Raw genomic sequence first — 20519 nt, forward strand, 5'->3', positions numbered from 1 at the left:
CGTTATATTATGTAGGTATAATACACGTTATAATAAAACTTCCTAATGCTCTTAGAAAATATTATATTAGAAATGAACTAGAGTAGTAATAAAATACTTTTATTTTAATTCACATTGCATTTAGAATGAAAGAATAAGTACGTCAACGTCATCAAAAGATACATAAAATACTTACGAATATATATACGCAAAGCATTTATTACTTATATACCAAATGCTTATCACTAGTAGTATACAAGAGTAACAAGTAATTATACAAGATTATATGCTTATTAAACATAAATCCTAATCAATTATCCGTTTACCCAATCGATCGGTTCTACAAAGGCAAATGAAACAGTTCATTATTGAACAGCTCATTACGCGACATTGATCGATCAGAGAACAATTCGTGCATTGAATGCGAATGAAAAGATCTTAAGAAAGTTTACCGTTCGATTCACTATCGTCAGATAGTCTGACAACAAACAAACACGTTTATTCGAGCGTTATCAGACTGAATTTTTCGAACTGAGAAAGTCGTCATTAATCGTTCTTCTTCCTGATTCGATCGATCGGCTCGCGAAATTTATTATGTTTCGTCTTTTTCCTCATTTAGCTCGGGGAAATCGAGTGGAGATTTTCATTTGGCGATACCGCTCGGTAATAATAACAGTAGCCTCTCTCCCTCATTTTCGCCTATCATTCTACCCGGCATTGTCCCGCCGAATTATTATATGTATTCGCGACGGCAACCCATTCCTGTTCTTCGTTCTCACGTTTCTGTCATTTGCACTCTCGTCAGCAGGCTTTTTTCTCTCTCGACGCGTTATGCAATATCTGTCGGCCGCAGATCCTCACGGATCTGTAACTATAGTATATATCTATAGTATATCCTGGGATGACGGATGTGCACCAGGGACACAAGAGCGTATTAATTACACGACAGGATGATTTTAGTCTGGGAGATTAATTAGCATTATTGTCGAAGTGAAGGCTGTATAGATAATTATAATCACATTGAGAGCAAAAAGAAAAGGCTCGATTCTTGCGAATAATCTCGAGCAGAAATTTGACTGCGATAATTCACTAACTAACGTTGACGAACGTCAGGTATTAGCGATACATCAAACTAATATTAATATTTCATATGATCAAATAATTGACTCCTGCATAAATACATGGCGTTATGTTCGTTTTATGCATTCACGCGATGTGTTTAATACGAATTTACTGGCAGATGGATTAAATAATTAATGTTGGTACAAGTAGTTATTCGTTATTATCTATAATATAAAATTTATATTGATAATATCCCTACTTTGTATTTAATTATATACACTTCGAACAGATCAATAATTGTTATAATAACACGATGACTATTATTGTTGTCGAATTGAAAATAATACTTAATAGTATTTTTCATTTATAATAGATGTTGTTCTTTACTTTAAAAATGACACCTCAAATGACAACTCAAAAAAAGTGATTTTTAAGTTATTACTGTACATGAGTTAGATAAAAATTACTCTACCAATCAAAAGTAAACTAATTTAACATCACACTTCGTTCATTAAATAGTATTTGCGCCGTTTTTATTTTGAAATAATAATTTTATTTTGAATATAGTCATATATTAGCTAATTAAGATAGATACAAACTGTTTCTTCTAATTTTTATTCTAGGAGGGTATTCTAAAAAGGATATCGAATTTTGAAGTTTTCTAATTAACATCACAAAATCGGAAAGAAATGTGACTTTTATTCACATTTTTATTATCCATAATATCAAGATTTAAATTTGACCGACCGAAATAATACGCATGATTTACTCTTTTACTTTTATGTTATTACGCAAAAGATGTATTATTTGGAAGCTGTTCGCAAGATTTCTGGAATACAGATATACAAAAAATACACTATTAACCGATTTATGCTATTGCAGTAATAAGAAATTCGATCGAAACAATGCCAGGCGACCAGTAGAATACAAATGGTTCTTACAGCGCGTTGCCAGCTCTGAAAATGAAACGTCAGAGTCTTCCAGGGACAATTTCTCCACGTCCAAACCGGTCGACATGTTCGACAGTAATCTCAGCCAGCTCCGTGGGGTAGATCGCCCACCCCTTTTCTTCCCATCCTCTCAAACTCTTCCTACGGACGAAGTGGCCAATCACGACGAAATCGCGTTTTCTACTGAAAAATTCTGCCGATCATGGCAGTTGTCCCGAAGAATTTGGTTCACCATTGTTCGTCGATGAAAACACCAATTCTGAAATGTTCCGTACAATCTCGACACGATTATGACAGCGGATCCTCTTCTTTTTATCGCTTATTATCTCTGATAGAATTTTTCTCAACCTTCTTTTTCTCCTTGCTTGAATAATTCATCAAATACCATAGTGGTGTATTTTATCAATTTTGTAACGATTAATATTCTATATTTTTAATATAATTAAACGTTCAAATTATTCACATATTTGCGTTTTATTTTGAAAAAATCGTAATCTGCCCAGCAAACTCGTGATATTTTACATTATAATTCAATATGTTGAATTTAAGAAAGAAGAATTGGAAAATACATACTATATATTAATGGCCAAAAAAAATTTCTAAAATGAAAAGAGATTCTTTTTTTGTGATCAAATAACTTTTGTATGATTACAGTGAGATCCCTATTGTCATCAAATTATCGTTAGTAGTGCGACTCAAGTGCAATCTGCAGTGCCTTGTTCCTCGGCAGATCAGGCAAAACCTCTCCTTAACTAGAAATCCGTCTCGTCACTACGGGAACTTCCGGGTATCGTTGTCTGGGAAGTTTTCGTCGATCACAAAAGAAAAACCGATAAAAACCTGCTTCACGTTGAAGGAAAATTACGTACGGCGTCTCGAGCGTTTCATGAATCGACAATTCGTTTCTTTCGACATTGAGATCTCGTGATGCCGTTTCTGCACGACGCCATTGTGTCTCACTTTCCGAGTTTAAAGTGTTAATATCGCAAACGTTTCCATTCACCTCGATGGATAGAAGCCGGACAGATGAAAGAGGGGGGGAGGGAGGGGGTTTTGGTACCTCTGGTGGCTCTGGTTTCCGTTTCCTGCTGCAAGCCTAGTTCCGCCTGTGACGCTCGGTCGCTCATAACTCGCGAACAATACCTCGTCCGGCGCCACGAATAATATCGACAACTCCATTTATACTCGGGCGTTGCCGAAACGGCCAGCCCGGAGAAAATGTCTGGCCATTACTCGGCTCGACGGACGCTAACCGGCTACGTGCTGCAGTAACATGGCCGAATCGCGCCGAGAGTAGCGTAGCCTCGACTTCCGGAGATGTTTGCCCGCGGGTTTATTGAAACTGTCGATCGATACCGCTGATTTTTGTTACCATTACGTCATGAACGGCATAAAAACAAGCGTTAGTCACCGGACGGTAGGACTATGTACTTCCGTGTTTCGGATTTCAACCCCGGAAATTGCTTGAAGTAGCAAATTGAAACGTGGTTGTGGCACTATAGTATTACAATTCTAAAAATCGCTTCCACAGTTGAATAAAAGCACAGATTCATATAAAAAAAATTATGATTTTTTTAAATGGAAGTGGTACAATTCATGTACACGTTTTTCTTTTTAATTTGTTAAAATTTTTCAATTTATTTACTGATATTTGATATTTAATTCAATCTCCGCTCTTTATACGTTCTTAGGTTCGTCCCAGAGTTTCTCGATACATCTGCCATTTCTGATTTATCTGCTTCGTTGCGTAACCAGTTCGCTCGTAAGCGGAATATTGTGCTACTTGAGAAGATCCCCATCGTTCCTCCAACGTATCTTGAAAAGTATCAAGAAAATGGCCGCAAGCTATGCTTTCAACTTGTTTTTCATTTTAACTATCACAGTTATGTGCTCACACACAGTTTGATCGTTTTGCAATCGAGGGAAGCGTAAAGTTACAATGTCAACGTTTGTGTCGTTGTGGCGAAACAGGAGGGCGCATCCAAGACCCTCGTGAAGCGAACCAATCCCGACGCTCTTCTTTCTCGTCCTCATACAACCCTTGAATATACGACGCCATATTTTGGCACTGGCGCAGGTCGTTTTATATATTTCGTATGCATGTGCTGTGCTGTGCAGCTAGGGTACCGCGCGATGAAGGGGAAGCGTACGGGGAGGGGGTGCAAAAGGGGCTGGCACAGAATGATTCTGGAGCGCAACGGGGTCGACGAACGGGCATTTCGCGTATGGAGTTTGGACTCGCCGCTTCACGATGCATTCAAATTGTATTTTTCCCCAAGATAACTTTCGTCCGATATTCGATTTCGCTTCGCAATGGGGAAGCGCCTGGAAAAATGACCAGGATAATATCAAGCGAATTTTCGCAGGCGTCATATATTGCCATTACAGATTCCTGAAAAAGCAAAACACGTTTCGCAACTAGAAACATTTTTCAACCTATATTATGATTTCTTCTTTTGTTCGAAAAACAATTATTAGAATAATTAGCGAAATTTAAAATCGTTATATAAATCGAATCGTATTTATTGTAATAATTTCAACGAATACGAAATAAATGCTAATATATTATGAGTTTCTAATTATAATCTATAATTATAAACTATAATTAGGAACATAATTATAAACTATAATTCTGTATGTATTGTAATTAGGGACTGACAATTAGAAATTCCCCCTAGTAATTAACATGAGATCAAAATATGATACGATAATTTACGTTCAGTAAATCTTAGATACATATGAACCGAATTTAAAATCTGAGCTAATTTATTAACATCTATTGATGAGAAAAGAAATAATATTACATTTCACGATTCAATGCTTCCTGGCAAACCGCTTTGCGACGAAATATCTTGGCGCATATTTCACACATCGTCCCAAACTGTGCAGCGATTGAAACTTCAGCAACACAGTCGGCTCTTCCGGCCTTCTGACATTGATGTAGTTTCAACATTATGAAGAAAGGTCGCACAACATCAGCTTGAAGGCAAGCACAATAATTGTTCATCATCCGTGAATGCTCGATACGCGTACCAACGATGAATAGTCGCTCAATGATCGCGAGTCTATGGAACCGCGAAATATATTAGTCAAACCATCGCGAGAAGTCGCGCATAACCGCGCGTGATTTTATCTCCTGTCATGATGTACAATTTTATTATGTATACAATTCGGCTGCAACAGTCTATCGGCTTGAATCCAACGACGGTTACAAAAACTCAATTACGTCAGGTATTCGCGAGGGAATATGAAATAATAGTATCCAGAAAGTAGTGCCAAGAATTTTTTCTCCGCGTCCCGGAGAGTGGCGTCTTACGGAGAGTACTGGATTGCGGAAGGATGAGGAAAAAAGTACAGAGGCGCATCACCAGGTCGAGATTTCGAGAATGAATGTTGGCAAGCAGGCTGCACTTGTTGGTATTCAGAATCACGGTTTGTATTTTCTTTGGAAGAGATATTTATTTCTTCTTGCCAGTTTACGTTGACAAATTCGTATGCGCGCCAGGACTATAACATACTATAAATACGATCAATATTGATAGATTGTTTATTAAGTTAAATTATGTTACCTCTTGTAGTTTCACATATAATCATCTATTATTTTATTCATTCATATTTAACGATGCAATCAATGCATATAACAATTAAATAATACTGCAAAAATCAAACGTAAATGTATACTTAATTATATCATTATTATCCACGTTATTGTATTGTCTATACAGGTAAAATTATTATTTATAACCTATAGTTGTTTGTATAAAAGTTTGTAGCTAAAGCTTTCATTTTCATGTGTTTTTGTTATATAATCGTTTATCAATGAGGTGCATGAATAACTGCAGATTGCCGTGTATTAATTTTTTAACTAGGGTATGAAATGCACGTACAGTAACTTCGTTTTATAGAATATTGAAGACTCGCGATGAAGCTGAGTTTGCTGTTTGTCATCGAGAATGTAAACATGACATTTAACCATATCACGTTCGCACATATCATCCCTATCGCATTAAACAGTATTCTTCGCGAGACGATAGCCGCGACACGTACTTTTTCCATAAACTTTGCCGACACGTAATAGGCAAAGTTATCACAGTCACGCGTCGATCAATTTCCACTCGGTGTCGGGTTATTGGCGGTAAACTTCCCTGGCTCTCGCCGTACCGAATAAATCGATCGGCTTCGAGATTGCTATGATTAATGCCATTTGTATTCACTTTCGTGTTCATTAAATTGCCGCTTGTAGAACGACATCTATTAGTCTCGGAATTTTTATTAAATATTTTCCGATAATCATTAAATCAATAATAGACTAACTCGCAAAACTTGCGTGAACGAATAAATGAAAAATTTTAGTAAGAATTTTATTTATTCTTTCTGTATTTAAAAAAATTATTATATACTTTATATATAAACCTTGTTAATTTTGACATTTTGGCTACTTAATCATAAAGTATTATTTTTGATTCACAAGTCTATTTGATTGTAGGAAAAAATCAATATTGCGTACAAAACCTTATTAATTATGTGGATTCTTTGGAAATTTTGGAAAATCGATGATATGTGCAAACAAATTTTTGAATAATTCTCTAAAACATATTTTATATTGCAAATAATACTTTGGACATTTTAACTTATTAATAAAAACAGACTTTTTACGCGGATATAATATACTTTTTGCCTATAAAAATAAGATTACAGACACGTGCCTATATTATCCTATAAAATATTTTATTCAATAAAAATATCGTTATTTCTTGTAGTAATATATGCAGTGATAAATAATGAGATGTAAATTATATATCCACATATGACATTTTTAAATTATTACCGATCAGAGACAAATTTTAAAATTTATATAGATAATAAATTATGTTTTTATATAACAGCTGTGTATTACACACAGCGTAAATCGTAGTTATTTTATTTTTTCCTGAGAAATTTAATTATTATATATGTAATAACGTTCAAAAGTTTTTAGCTCATGAATATAAAAAATGTAATAAAAAATAAATTTTTTAATATAATTACTCTTTATTTTAATATAGGTATTGTTTAGAACGATAAATTAATTTTTCTGTGCCATCAAAAAATATTTAAAATTTTTATTCTTAAAATGATTTAATTCTGCAGGAACTTTTTCATTACCCACCCTACAATCTCGATATAACCTCTAGTGATTATTTTTCAAAATTGAAATTTGATTTATGTGGAAAAAAATTTACTAGTGATATAAGAAAACAAGAGATAAAAAATAATTTTAGCAGTGTTAAATAATTTTGAACACAGAATATTTTTTTAGTTTATATACAGACAAATTAACTTATTGTTCTAAAAAAATCTATATTAAAATTAAAGAAGATTATGTTAAAAAATAGAAATAGTTTTTATCATCTTATATGCTTGACACGAAAACTTTTAAATCTTACTACATATAATATGCTATAAATATTACATATACAAAAATTTCGGTATTTTCTTAATGCATATTTCTAGCCACGGTTATGGTTATAAAAAACCCATCTTTATAATTTATATCGCATTGTTGGATCCTCGATCGATCTTGCGGAACGAAATAAAATCCCTTTGAGGATATACGTGACAGTCACAATACGCATTTCTTTCTGCATCTGTAACCGGATTGGCAGAATTACTGATAGTCCCGAGATGCACTTGAGCTTCTCGAATTCTGTATCCGACGCGCAAGCTAAGTAATCCGAATATCATAAGAATATTACACTCGGGAAGCCATGATAGCAATAGTTCGCTATACATACGAATGCCCGTTGCATTCTGACGAGTCGGAAACTCGTTCGGACAAGATTCGGTGCATATTCTTTCTTTATATATAGTCGACTCTTTCTTAAAGTTCCGTGGTGGATAGGATCGTGTATTACATGTGATAACGCTATCATTTTGGTATCGTCAAACTTTCCTACGTACTCCATACAACATTGTCGAGCGTGATATCCCTTATAACGCCATATTGTTTCATTAAAACTTTGCGATTTTGCTGCTATAGTTTTCACTGAAACACGCCGGTGATGCGGTTCCTCTGACTTTTAAATAGAAATACGTGCACACGATGAAATCACGAGATTATCACATTCCAAATGCATTTGTCGTATTCGAAATCCTTTTCTTCTTAGAAATTTGATAAAATAATCAGGAAACAGATTACTAGTAGCCGCGGGACTTCGGAAATTTAATTAAACGCCATTATTTTGCAAATTAATCGATACCGCCATAACAGATTCCCTGCTGACTTACATTGCCAGCCTAATTGCGTTCTCCCTACGGCCCTGTTATTAAATATTAAAAAGTGAATGCACCTCGTTACTCTTTCAACTCGTTTGATGTCAAGCCCAGCAAAACTGTTTTCGGCAACAAATTGCTCGCTTCCGTCACTGCTGCAACGACATACAAGCTTTCGCACCATCTGCCCTACAAGGAGCTTCGAAATAATTAATATCAGCGTATTGACACGCACGATATTCTGCAGTATATGAAAAATGTCCGCAATAATTAATGAGAAGTAAAAGTTCTTGCACGTAGGTATTATAAGTAAATGCCGGTACCTTATTCAGCGTTTCAAAATGTTTTTGCTCTTCGCTAATTTATGAAAGACATTATTAAATTTTAAAATTATACTTAGGAAAGTTCTCAGGAAAATTCGCAACAATTTTTAGCGATAGACATTGTGAAGTGTCATTATTCTAGACGATGTTTCTCGGCTATCAAGTTGTTAACTGTAATCTACTTTCCACGTTCTATAGTTGTGTTCCTATATACATTGCTAGTACTGAAAATCTATAGGATACGTTATGTGAGAACACTATAAATTTTCAGCATTGGCAGTGTATAAAGGAATATGACATATTTAAGGATGTTTGGGCTATATAATATTATGTAAAAAAAATAACAAAGAATTGTGAAAAAAATTGATCGAAATTTTACGAAAAATTTGTTCATGAATAATCCTGAAATCATAATAAAAATAGATAATCTTATAATTTTGATGTAATAGATGATTTTACAATTACGTAGATAATCAGAAGTAATAATAGATAGAATAATCTACGAAATTTTTTATATTTTTGATAATGTTTTGAAATGTAACATATTCTATTATGAAATCACGGCTCCATTTATTTAATTACTTTCGTATTGAAGATACGATAGTATACAGGAAAAAGATGCTTCATTAATAAATTTTTCGCAAAGTAACGTGTAGATTCTTATTCTACTAATATAACGATACGATGTGTCCGAAGATTCCCTGAAGAATAACTATTGGAAGTATCGATATATTACTTTATACAGTTCTAAGAACATAGACTGCTTTTCCATTTATTCTAGTAAAATATTTAAAGAAGGATGTTAAGTTTTAGTTGTTCTTCACCAAAATGAAGAAGTTCCGAGATGTACAAATTATATAGATAGCTAATATGAATTTAATATAAATTAATATGAATTAAAGAGAGAGCTACTCTATTTTCTCTCTTCTTAAGCGAAGTCGAGTGTATCGGTTGTCTTGGGCAAATATTGGAAACATAAGAGAAACCGTGATAAAAGTCAATAGATCTAATACTGTAACATATTTATTGATAAAAAGTTATTAAGTAAGATATCAAAATGTCCTGGAATTTGAGCAACAAGAACTGTATTGTTACAATACATATATTTAGAGATTTTTTTTGAGCGATTGACGAGCAACAAAGAGTCTAATACAAAATAATTGTTTGATTTTGAATTCTAGCTTTAAATAACGAATATGTTTATCAAGTTATATGTATTTAAATACTCATAATACAGTTTCTATTGCTTAATTCCCAAGTTATCTTGATATCTTATTTAACAACTTCTATATTTATTGCAATCCTTCTCGATAATGATTTTTCCATGTTCCTGATGTTTCCCCAAGCGATATACTATTCGACTCCACTTAAATAATTCTTTAATATGATATATGTATAATCTGTTTCATTTCAAAACTTTTTCATTTTGATCAAAAAACAGCCAAAACTTAACATCCTCCTTTTCGAAATGAGTAATAATATCAATTAAATGATCAAAATTACTATCAATCAATAATAAAAATAAATTTATTATTATGATATCATAATCGCAGTAAAATTATATTATAAAATACAAGTCATATTTTATAAAAAATAAATATAATCACAAGATATTTATTGTACAACAATCACAAATTTTATCTCCAAATATTCTGCGATCATATAATACATCAAAGCGTTGAACGACAGCGATTTGCCAATTGTGCCAACTAGTAATGTACAGCCATTCGAGTAAAAGCATAACAATAAAGCTGGATTATTCCGGAATTTACCTATTTTTAGTTATCCTACACATTTATACAGCATTCGTACTCTCATTCCCATATACTTCTCCGACATCGCACAGGCTTTTATAGGACGATAACGCCACGAACGAAGGGGGCGAATATCCACGACCTCCTGATAATTTGTCTTGTTGCCACCCACCCACATCTGCCGGCCTTTGAAAAAGGGTAGGAAAAGTTGGATGCGAACCGATAGCTGGGAAAACGACATATCGTCCCGCGGGACTTGTCCACCTCTTCGCGTTCATGTACCTTCATGAAATCTCGGTTGTTGCTGCCAGTTTTAAGAGAAGCTGATAAGAATTCCTTAGCGGATCAACGGATACGCAAATTCAATTTGCTTTTTTAGTATTCTCTTTGTACAAATGAGATTACTAATGAGAAGTATAAAAACTGTACTTGTCGCGCACGTTACAATCAAGTTTTTATATTTATGTTTGTTTTCTTAAAATATAATCATCTTATTGATATTAACATTTTTTAATTCAATAACTTCATTAATTCCATATTTCTAAATATATAATTATAAAATGCAAAGACTATTATATAATATGTAATATGAATTACTTTCATTTTTCATATTTTTACCAGACTTGACGACAGAATTATTTAAGCGATTTAATTCCTGCGTAATTAATTCTATAATCAAAAAGGATTAATTAATCGATATAATGGGTTGCGTTCCGTGCTTAGTTTTATTATACCTTTTTTTATTATACCTATATATTATTATCGCAAAGTTCATCTATATTAAATTTCGTTCCGCTAGAAGGCAAAATCATCCGATTAATTGACGAATAATTGCGTATTGTGTTTCGCGTGTTTCGTCAACGAGGATAGGGATTTTGCTGTAATGTAATTCACAATCAGTACAATTTATTCTCGATGTAGGGGCGTTTCTGACGATGAAAAGAAGAAAGGCTTTCTTATCTTAGGGAGAAAATCTCTCTCTCTCTCTCTCTCTCTCTCTCTCTCTCTCTCTCTCGACATTGACGCTCGACGCTCGTTCCCATCTCTCTGGAATCGTCGTAATTGGCTTTATTAACCGAGTCCTCCTTTCGTATCCAATTTCAATTATCGTCCTCGGCATTACGCGCGCGATCGCGCGCTCCAAGCGCGCCGAAGAGTTTTTGCACGTCTTCTCGTATTTTAATCCCTAAATTAGAACACGTAATTACAAGGCTCCCTCAGTTTTGCACAAATTGTAGTTTGAATATTAAAACTTTGACGTATAATTGCTCGGTAGTATTATATCGTTGACGTTGCGTTATAGCGTTATATTTTCTGTTATAGATTAATGCCTTTCCTCGTTTATAAAAAGCGTTTACAAAATTTACGCTTTATTTAAAATAATGTTTAATGAACGATATTCATTAAAAATACAGATATTTCACAAAAAATTCAAAAAGATAAAACCGAGAACTTCACGTTATAAAAGATTAAAATAAACTGAGGTTATTACAATAGGAATATTTATAGAAATAACCATTTTATTGCGATTGTAATATAAAAGGTTTTAAAATTCTCTTATTTTTATAAATCTACTTATTTATAAATTGACTTACTTTACTTTAATTTATATTATATTTATATTTTTAGTTATTGATTTATTAAATTTAGAGTACATACTAATTTTGATATTGTCTCTCATGTTCTTTGAGATATCAAGAAAAAAAGAACAAATTAATATTTATGTATACCACATGTTTATATAACAAATGTGACTATTAAATAGACATATTTATTCATTATTTATTATCTCTATGACATTAACTTTGAATTTCTTTCTCGCCGTTAAGAGAAAAGCTGTTCTTAAAATATGCATGTATAAGAGCTTATCGGAATGGATTCAAACGTTATAAATAAATGTACATCATATGTATGTTTCCTTTCCTTTCTCATTCTTTTTATCTCTTGATAATATATCGAATTGAAAAACTGCTCAGTCACATTGTGCGTTATGTATAATACTTCTTTGCTCTTTAGGTGAACTATACATGTATTTCTCATCAGCCAAAGTTCAGCTGATCGAGAATATCAATGATATAAATGCTATTTTAAATGAAAGCAACAAATTAACTGGATGTGTTCTTCAAAATGAAAGTTATATTCTATCGCGCAGCAAAAACGCAAAATATAATACAATCCATCCAAATATAATACATCGTGATAATATGAGGTATTTTATAAATTATGTAGAGATCAATTAATTCACTTGAAATTAAATGATGATCTTAATAATATTATTGTTATGCATTTTATAATCCACGAATATACGTTAGCAGGATAGAAAAATTATAAAACGTAAAGCTTTTTACTTTTTATTATAATTACAAAATGACATTTTCAACATTGGTACGAGAAGCAATGTAGAATGTAGCAACTGCAGCAGCTGATTATGCTGCTTTTTAATAAAATTGCAAACACGTAATAAAAAGAAATTCGTAATACCGCTGTCCGCGCTTCCACCCTAATAAAATGTAAGGTAATGAGCTATTACTATAATACGGGACACAATTGCCTTTTCAGCTCTCCATTTTCCAACTTCCTGGCCGGACGACTTTTTAACGCTTCTCGAAAAGTGAATTAACTCATAAGCGTTATTAGGTATTTAATAAGGGTGCGCTAATGTCTGTGCGGACACACAGGATAGTCGGCGAAAGTACTGACTAAAGCCTGCGGGATAAAATTTCATCTAATAACCCCGATTAAGGGATTAACCTACATTATCCGACAAGTTCGCGCGGCAATGTCGTTCCGCTCCGAGAAATTCCGCGCCTCTCGCGCAATCTCGCCCTCCGCAAAAGATCACTCCCCATTCTTCCCATCTATCCTTTTTCTTCTCTTCCGAAATCTCTTTCAATTGTAACATTTCTCCGTACGGATCGCAACGTATTCCGGCTCCTTTCTCGCGATTGATTTCTTCTACGCGAATTTCCTGTGCGCGAAGACCGTGACTGAGGTCGGGGGTTGGTTCGCGGATTCAAAAGAAAGTCGCGACGATGGCGAAAAGTTAGAGTCCTCGCGTCTTGCCTATCCTACCGTTGGCTTATTCAGTCTTCTAGCTGTTTATTTCCTCGAAATCAGCTTTGTAGCTTTCCGACGATATCGTCCATCGCCGAAAATGGAGCAGGAAATGCAATTAAGGCGCCGCGGGGCTCTATCGTGTTTTCTACTCGTGGGTTGCTACGCCTTTTATCTCTCGTTCTCGTTCGATAACTGAAAGGACGCGTGCTGTTTGATATATATATGATGTATCTGCCAATTCCATTCTCAAACTATTTCTCGTGTATAGAGTCAGTAGCGCAGCATATCCATTGTGCTTTTAGTTTTTGATTTTTAATTTTTCATGTAGCCGCACGTACGTTTTAGTTTATATTGATATCGGGTAGAAAATAATTGAAAAGCAGATATTTCTTTAAAGATAATATAAAACCTGACTTCTTATGAATTCACTGCATATACACTATTTATTGTATTAATATTTTTTCAGTTAGATTTCAAGTGAAAAAATAAATTCTTCGTTTATTAAAGTAAAGAACATCTTTTTATTTGTCAATTTTTCTGTTTGTTTATATTTTTATATTTGTATTTTTATATCTTATCATAATATAATTTTATACTTCAATAATATACAAATACTCGTAAAACTCGGTTGATAAATTCAGTTACCAAACAGTAAACGATAACCCAATAACGAACTCTGCAGCAATTACCTGTAGTTACGCTATTACAATAAAAAAACAGTTGTTCTATAATTTTTTGTCATCCGCAATTATCGTAACTAACAGACCAACCATGCCAAGACTCTAGTATTTCAAACAATGGCGTACTATGTCACACGACGCGAGACGCCCGAAAGTTATCGCCGAACAATGCGGACAACAAAGTGCCAAAACTGGCGGGCCGAGAAATAACGACGCATTTTTGCGAGAAAGCTCTCACTGACCAGCCGATTCCACTGCCCGTTTTACGGCACATTGCGACAACCTATTTTTCTTCCGTTCATAAATACGACTGCGCTTTATATCCTATCATATCGACCTCCGTCGATGTTTTTTCGAAGCAACACCGCAGGTTTAATTGCGTTTTCATACGTTCTTGAGTAAACGGTTAATTAGTCATTCGGTCATCACGACAATGCTGCCTAAAACACGGTCGCTGGAAAATTTTAAAACTTGGTCACCATTTACGCAATACATGTAATACGCGTCGCCACCGCGGCGCGTAAATTTCGCCTCGTGACACTCGTAACTTTAACTACGTGGACGCATAAGTTTTCGAGCCCGCACGGAGCCGCGTAAACGTCGGTGCAGCCGGCTGTAAATAAAATTATTGCCGCTACGAGAGTGAAACCTCGCGACTGAGAAAAGTTTCTCGTAAAACTCTTGCCGGATGGCACTTCGCCTGATAAACGCGACGTTCTCGCGACGTGGCAATTATCCGGACCAGAAGAGAAACGAGGCGCCGCCGATCATTGGCGTGTGGATTGCGGCGGAAAATGTGCAAACAATATATATGTATATAAATATAAAGTCCATTCTGTATATATGTATGTAATACATACTCCCTGCTCTTGAAATCACTCTAAATAATGAAATTTTACTCATAAAGATTGAAAATTAGCCACTCTTTTCTAAAACTGGTTCAATTTTCACTTCTTAAAGTGAGATTCTACTCCAAAGAATTTAAAGAGTACAATTGCGTAGTTACAAGTGATTGTATTTGTATGAATTAGTCACAGTCAAATATTCTCTTCATATTGATCAATCAATTCTTACAACTACAATTACTTACAATACAATTACGCTTAATATTGTATTGGGTCATTTAAAAAATATCCGCGGTTTTTTCATTCAAAAATTGAACAAAAAACCGCGGATACTTTTTAAATGACCTAATATAAATATAATTCATCATGTATAAGTATAACAGAAATATAAAATAATATAAAATATGTGCATGTAAGTATAACTTTTTAAAATGGAGGAAAACGAATATCTCCCTCTATGTCTATCTGCTTTCGATGAAACTGTATGTTATATTGAAACACTAAACATAATTAGATATGTATATTAAACTATGATTTTAAAACTATTACTTTTTGAAAAAGTCTAGGATTAGAATTATTAATCTAATAACTATATATAGTAAAAAATTTTCTAAGTATTTTGAAAATAGTAAGAATATAATTAGAAGCTAACAGGTGCATTTGAATTTGCCGAAAATAAGTGTAAACAAGACGACAACTTTTAGTTCATATTCATAAAAAAGAAAAGTATTTTTCGATGAAAATATCTTCTGCATGCCCGCGGTGAAGTAGTAAAAAAGAAACACCGACTAGAGAGAACAATGCATAAACTTATTAGAAGAGTCTTGCAGGGAGCTCGTACGATGTCCTCGAGGGACCTAAAGATGCAACGGTGAACACGTGGTATGCAAAGATGCTGCGGCGGCGGTAATGATAGTACTTGAAGAAAATGACCGGGATAAAATGAACGGAGCATAATATAAAAGAAAATGGAAAAAAGCTGCATCAGAGATAGATAACAAATCTAAGACGCTAGCTGATCCTTATCCAAGATTGAGATAAAAAATGTTTCAATACTGATAAAAACGTATTTTATTGCAGTAGACATATTTCAGTATATTAATTAAGAAATGTTTTAATTTTTATAGATTCAATTTTTTTTTAAATATGTAAACATATATGTATAAAGGAATGTTTTAATCTTTCTCTCTTGACAATTGTCAATTGGTATAAAAAAATCCACATGTCAATATAATGAAACGGGGAGATATCGAATATAACAGTAAAACATTTACATTCTCACAAAGCGCACTGTCAATAGTGTTTTCAGTGTACAATACATAGTGACATTCTATGGTCAATGTTCCGAGAATTCGGTGATACAATTCAGTGATAAGTGATAGAAACAGTTTTATATCAGCCGCTATCGTCGCACGAATAATTTCACATGCGCGATCATTCCCCAAAGTATCGTATGAATACCGAAACCCATCATATCCCGCTGATAAAATGCCGGCCCCTCGAGTCGAACGCATATCGTCGAAATCGTAGGATTGACTCGAGAGAAAAGAATTGAACGTTTTTCATCGTGTATGCGATGACAGTAATATCGAACTCGTCCCCTCAGGCAAGGGTGAGCCGTATTCGACGACGATTTCTAAGGTTTATTGCGAGGGTACGAATTGTGAAAGGAGCAATAGTTTGTGGGTGTCCTCTTCTTGACACAATTACGAACTCGACCTTTTATTATCCTTCAAGAGGGACACTTTTCGAGGACAAAGGTATCTCTCTGGAAAACAGCGTATCTCTTACCGTTTTTGAAAATGAAAAAAAGTTTCGAAAATTAAAGAGACAACGATTCAAACCGCGCCAATGTTAACTTAGGACAAATTGAATGCTTGAGGACTAACTTCAATTTGGTTTTCTGCTAATTTCTGTTAGCCTTGTTAGTCCTATTCGCTTTTATCCGAAGTGTAATTGATCGCCTTTCGCGTTCACAAGCGAAGAAAGTCATGAGAAATTTTAAGAAGACTGAATACAGCGTGATGACATCTTTAAAGTAGTATTCGTGCGATTTCCTTTGAAAATTATTTCGCGACTGCATTTTGCAAAAGAATATTATTTGAGTTTTTTTTTGTTACATTCGTAATAACGCAGCATTCATAATTTATTTTGGTAATTATCTTCATATTTTGTTTTAAAATTCACGTTAAGCTTTTTAAGTGTATTAACAATCCTATTCATACTTTTAAAGCTTAGCTTGTTAGAATATCTTAATTTTAAATGTGAATTTGAAATTAATTCTGTATAATTAGACTCTGATTGCAGTTTTGGTTGTAAAAAAAAAAGATTCTCTAGTCTCATTACGCCAAAGAAAATTGTTTTGTTAGTTATCATACATATAAAACAAAAACAAAAGCGATGAAAATGCAAAAAATTTATGTGTAGCGCGAAATATAATTAATCCAACATCTGTAGAATTTGCGAATATCATCTCGATTTTAATAAGTACAGAGAACAATGAATAGATAACTGCTGCCACTTGCTAACGCCTTGAAACAATGGCATTGCTTCGCGGACGTTATCGCGACTCTGAATGGGGCGTTGATGCTTATCGCTTTGAAGTACGAGTAACCGAGTGAATCCTCGCACGGATAGCGTCAGAACTTTGCGGGGATGTATCGTTCCCGCCAAGGGGAACGATCGCGTACACCATGATTTCCCTCTCTCTGTTTTCCCAGAAATTCTAGTCCGACGTGAGAGATTGTCGGAAAATATTTTCGCCAGGTCGTCGGCTATATCAGACCCAACCGGTACAACAAGTGGCCTCATGCATAATAATCTCATGATGACTTGCGAAAACCGTAATGTAATTTTAATATATCTCTGTCTTCCTGAAGCAACGCGCGGTCTTGATGAAAAGCTTGGAACATTTTTCCAAGCCAGGGTGATTATCGTCGATCCTTGAGAGAGAATATACATCAGACCAGAAAAGTCAAAAAGACGTCTATTTTTATGAATTTTTTTGTGAAAATTATTAACTTTACTCGACTAATATTTTACACGTATATTAATAAGTGACATAAACTTCAACTAAAAATATTAACGAATAACGTTGACACAAACATTAACACTAAGCTTACGTATATGGTGGTAAATCAACAATAACTATTGTAACTTTTCTACAGTTTATCTGAAACAAGAAACAATAAATTCTCTCGAAATATATTAATAAATCTTCTTTCTGTCATAATCGATTTTAGATATTCTTAATTTTAATAAAATAACTGAATTTAAAAGATACAATTTTGTGTCAAAAAATTGTTTGTTTTCATAAAAACACTAAGAAAACTTTAAAAATTCCCTATATTTATTAGTACAGATTTATTAATACATTTCAAGAATTTGTTGAATCTTTATTGTAATAAATTGTATGACAGTTATCGTAAACTGTTATTAAAACTGTTATTACTTTTGATGCCAACAATTATCGGCATTTGTTAACATTTTTAATTAACAATTTTATATAACGCTCACTAACGCAAAAAAAATATGTGAAAATAGACATCTTTTTTACTCTTTTAAGTGTATGTCTCTCAAGAATCGAAGTGAGATGTAAAAGTTAACGTAACGAATCGTTCTCGACGCGAAACAATGAATTATCAAATCATTGAAAATGTACTTCGAATGTCATCAAATATCACGTTGTTAGATCCCTTAGGAATCCCTTTAGGGAGTTTATCGCATGTCGATGCATGCATGCTGAAATGTGTCTGCAATCTTGCAGTAATCGAGACACATTGAGTAGTTGTTGTCACCCGAAATGCAACGTCGCTGATTTCGAGATTGGAAATTAATGAATTAATTAGCAGGCTGTTGTGCTCGTGAACGAACGTGAGAGAATAATTCGTTTCGCCGTTCTCAGAAGCAATTCCACAGATAGATTTTGAATTGGGCGATTCACAAGTGAAATTCTTTTAATGCCATAGTAAATATCCACTCTTGTCTGATCGTTTCTGCATTGTCTATTCGTCTAATAAGTAAATTTATTCAAACGATACCTCCGGTTTCTTTCCAGTTTGGCACAAATGTATAAGAACTATAAAAAATATTATATTTATGTCTTTTTATTTTTGTTTAAAAATGGTTTTAAGAGTAATTATTATTCCTTCGAATTTTGACTATTATATCTATAAAAGTAGAATAACAATGCGATTTACAAAAACTCCTATATCTTACATTAAATTTCATTTTTTTAAATTATTATTTTATTGTATTTATAGATATGAGGGTGAAAATTAAAAGAGCTTGAAACTGCTCTTAAAACCATTTACGAGAAAAATAGAAAGACATACATATGTTAAATATTTTTCGTAATTCTATTTGTGTCAAATTTGAAAGAAATCGTTGTGTACCTTTTGTACTTGTAAGTGGAATTTGAACGCAGATAGAAGTCTAACTTATTTTATGATGTAACGATAAGACATCACAAAGTAAAATTCCATCGCATAAAAATTTATCGAAACATAATAATGCTTGTTTTCTTTTTTAAAGAAAAGATATTAGTTTGCATTTTTGTAAAATAATATACCCTACAGAAAATTTTCTTTTAAGACGGTACTCGTTTAGTAAATTTAATAAATTGCTATGCAAAGGAGAGATTGCAACAATCTTTAAATTTTAACAAATTAAATTTAAAAAAAATTAAATTAATTTAAGAATATAAATTAAGACAATTTAAAATTGTTTAAAAAGTTGTAATTACATTTTTTTGAGAGATCAAATTACAAAATATGTTAAAGCAATTTTGTACAATCAACTTAATTATCAATTTAAAGAAAATCATTTAATTGGTGATACGATCTCTAAGATTGTCTATAACACTTCCTCTTCTCTTTAAATTCCTTCCTACACCACATAATGTTCGGAAAGTATCACGAAAGCCATCGATAACTGGAAATACGGGCCATCGATCCGTAATTTCTTTAAACGACGGACGATGTTCGGCGAAAAGATTCAAATCCGTGTCGCTATCGATCTAAATTCCGTGGCGGACAAAGTACAACCTTTCCGTTCCACAGCGAACGATACGATGTTGAATCGTCACGAGGAAATTCGTTACTTTGACGATCGTTCCCATCGAAGCTCTTTCTAACGGTGCACAATGAAATGAATCACGTTGCCATTGTAGGCAATCGTTTGCGATTCATTTAACTTGCTAAGAGATTCCTTCCGGAAACGTCGCGGTGCGTTCTAAGTGCAATTCAGGAAAGGAAATTTTCTCAAGGAAGACCCATTTTCGGGGAAGACGTACTGTATGTAGTTGAACACAGCTCACGGATTCTCGTTGTGCTCTTCTAAGCCGGCTAGCGATCGTTAACACTCTCATAATCATTGTCGCCAGTTGTGCACCATGAAACCAAATGGCGTACATACCGACCCTTTCAAACTTATTTACGATGTTTTTCTTCAATTCCGTTCACAATTGCATAAAAATTTTATTTATTAAAATATCTAACTTAATCTTGACATGATCACGCAATTATAAAAAAATACTTAAATGAAACTTTAATAAATGAATATCAATCAATATATGTACACACGCACGCACGCCCACGCACACGCACACAAAACACAG

The 20519-nt window shown here is 33.7% G+C and overlaps 2 protein-coding genes across 9 annotated transcripts in view; one reads left to right on the top strand and one right to left on the bottom strand.

Moving 5' to 3' along the window:
* The window catches only part of tei (irregular chiasm C-roughest protein teiresias), a 358357-nt gene that overhangs the window by 325601 nt on the left and 12237 nt on the right, over positions 1–20519 (top strand). The gene's annotated exons all lie outside the window — the stretch shown is intronic.
* LOC147910437 (uncharacterized) overlaps positions 1–20519 on the bottom strand; it is a 214598-nt gene that overhangs the window by 76828 nt on the left and 117251 nt on the right. The window lies entirely within an intron of this gene.

This window comes from Acromyrmex echinatior, chromosome 2 (genome assembly GCF_024713525.1).
Source record: "Acromyrmex echinatior isolate Ae372 chromosome 2, ASM2471352v2, whole genome shotgun sequence".
NCBI lineage: Eukaryota > Metazoa > Arthropoda > Insecta > Hymenoptera > Formicidae > Acromyrmex > Acromyrmex echinatior.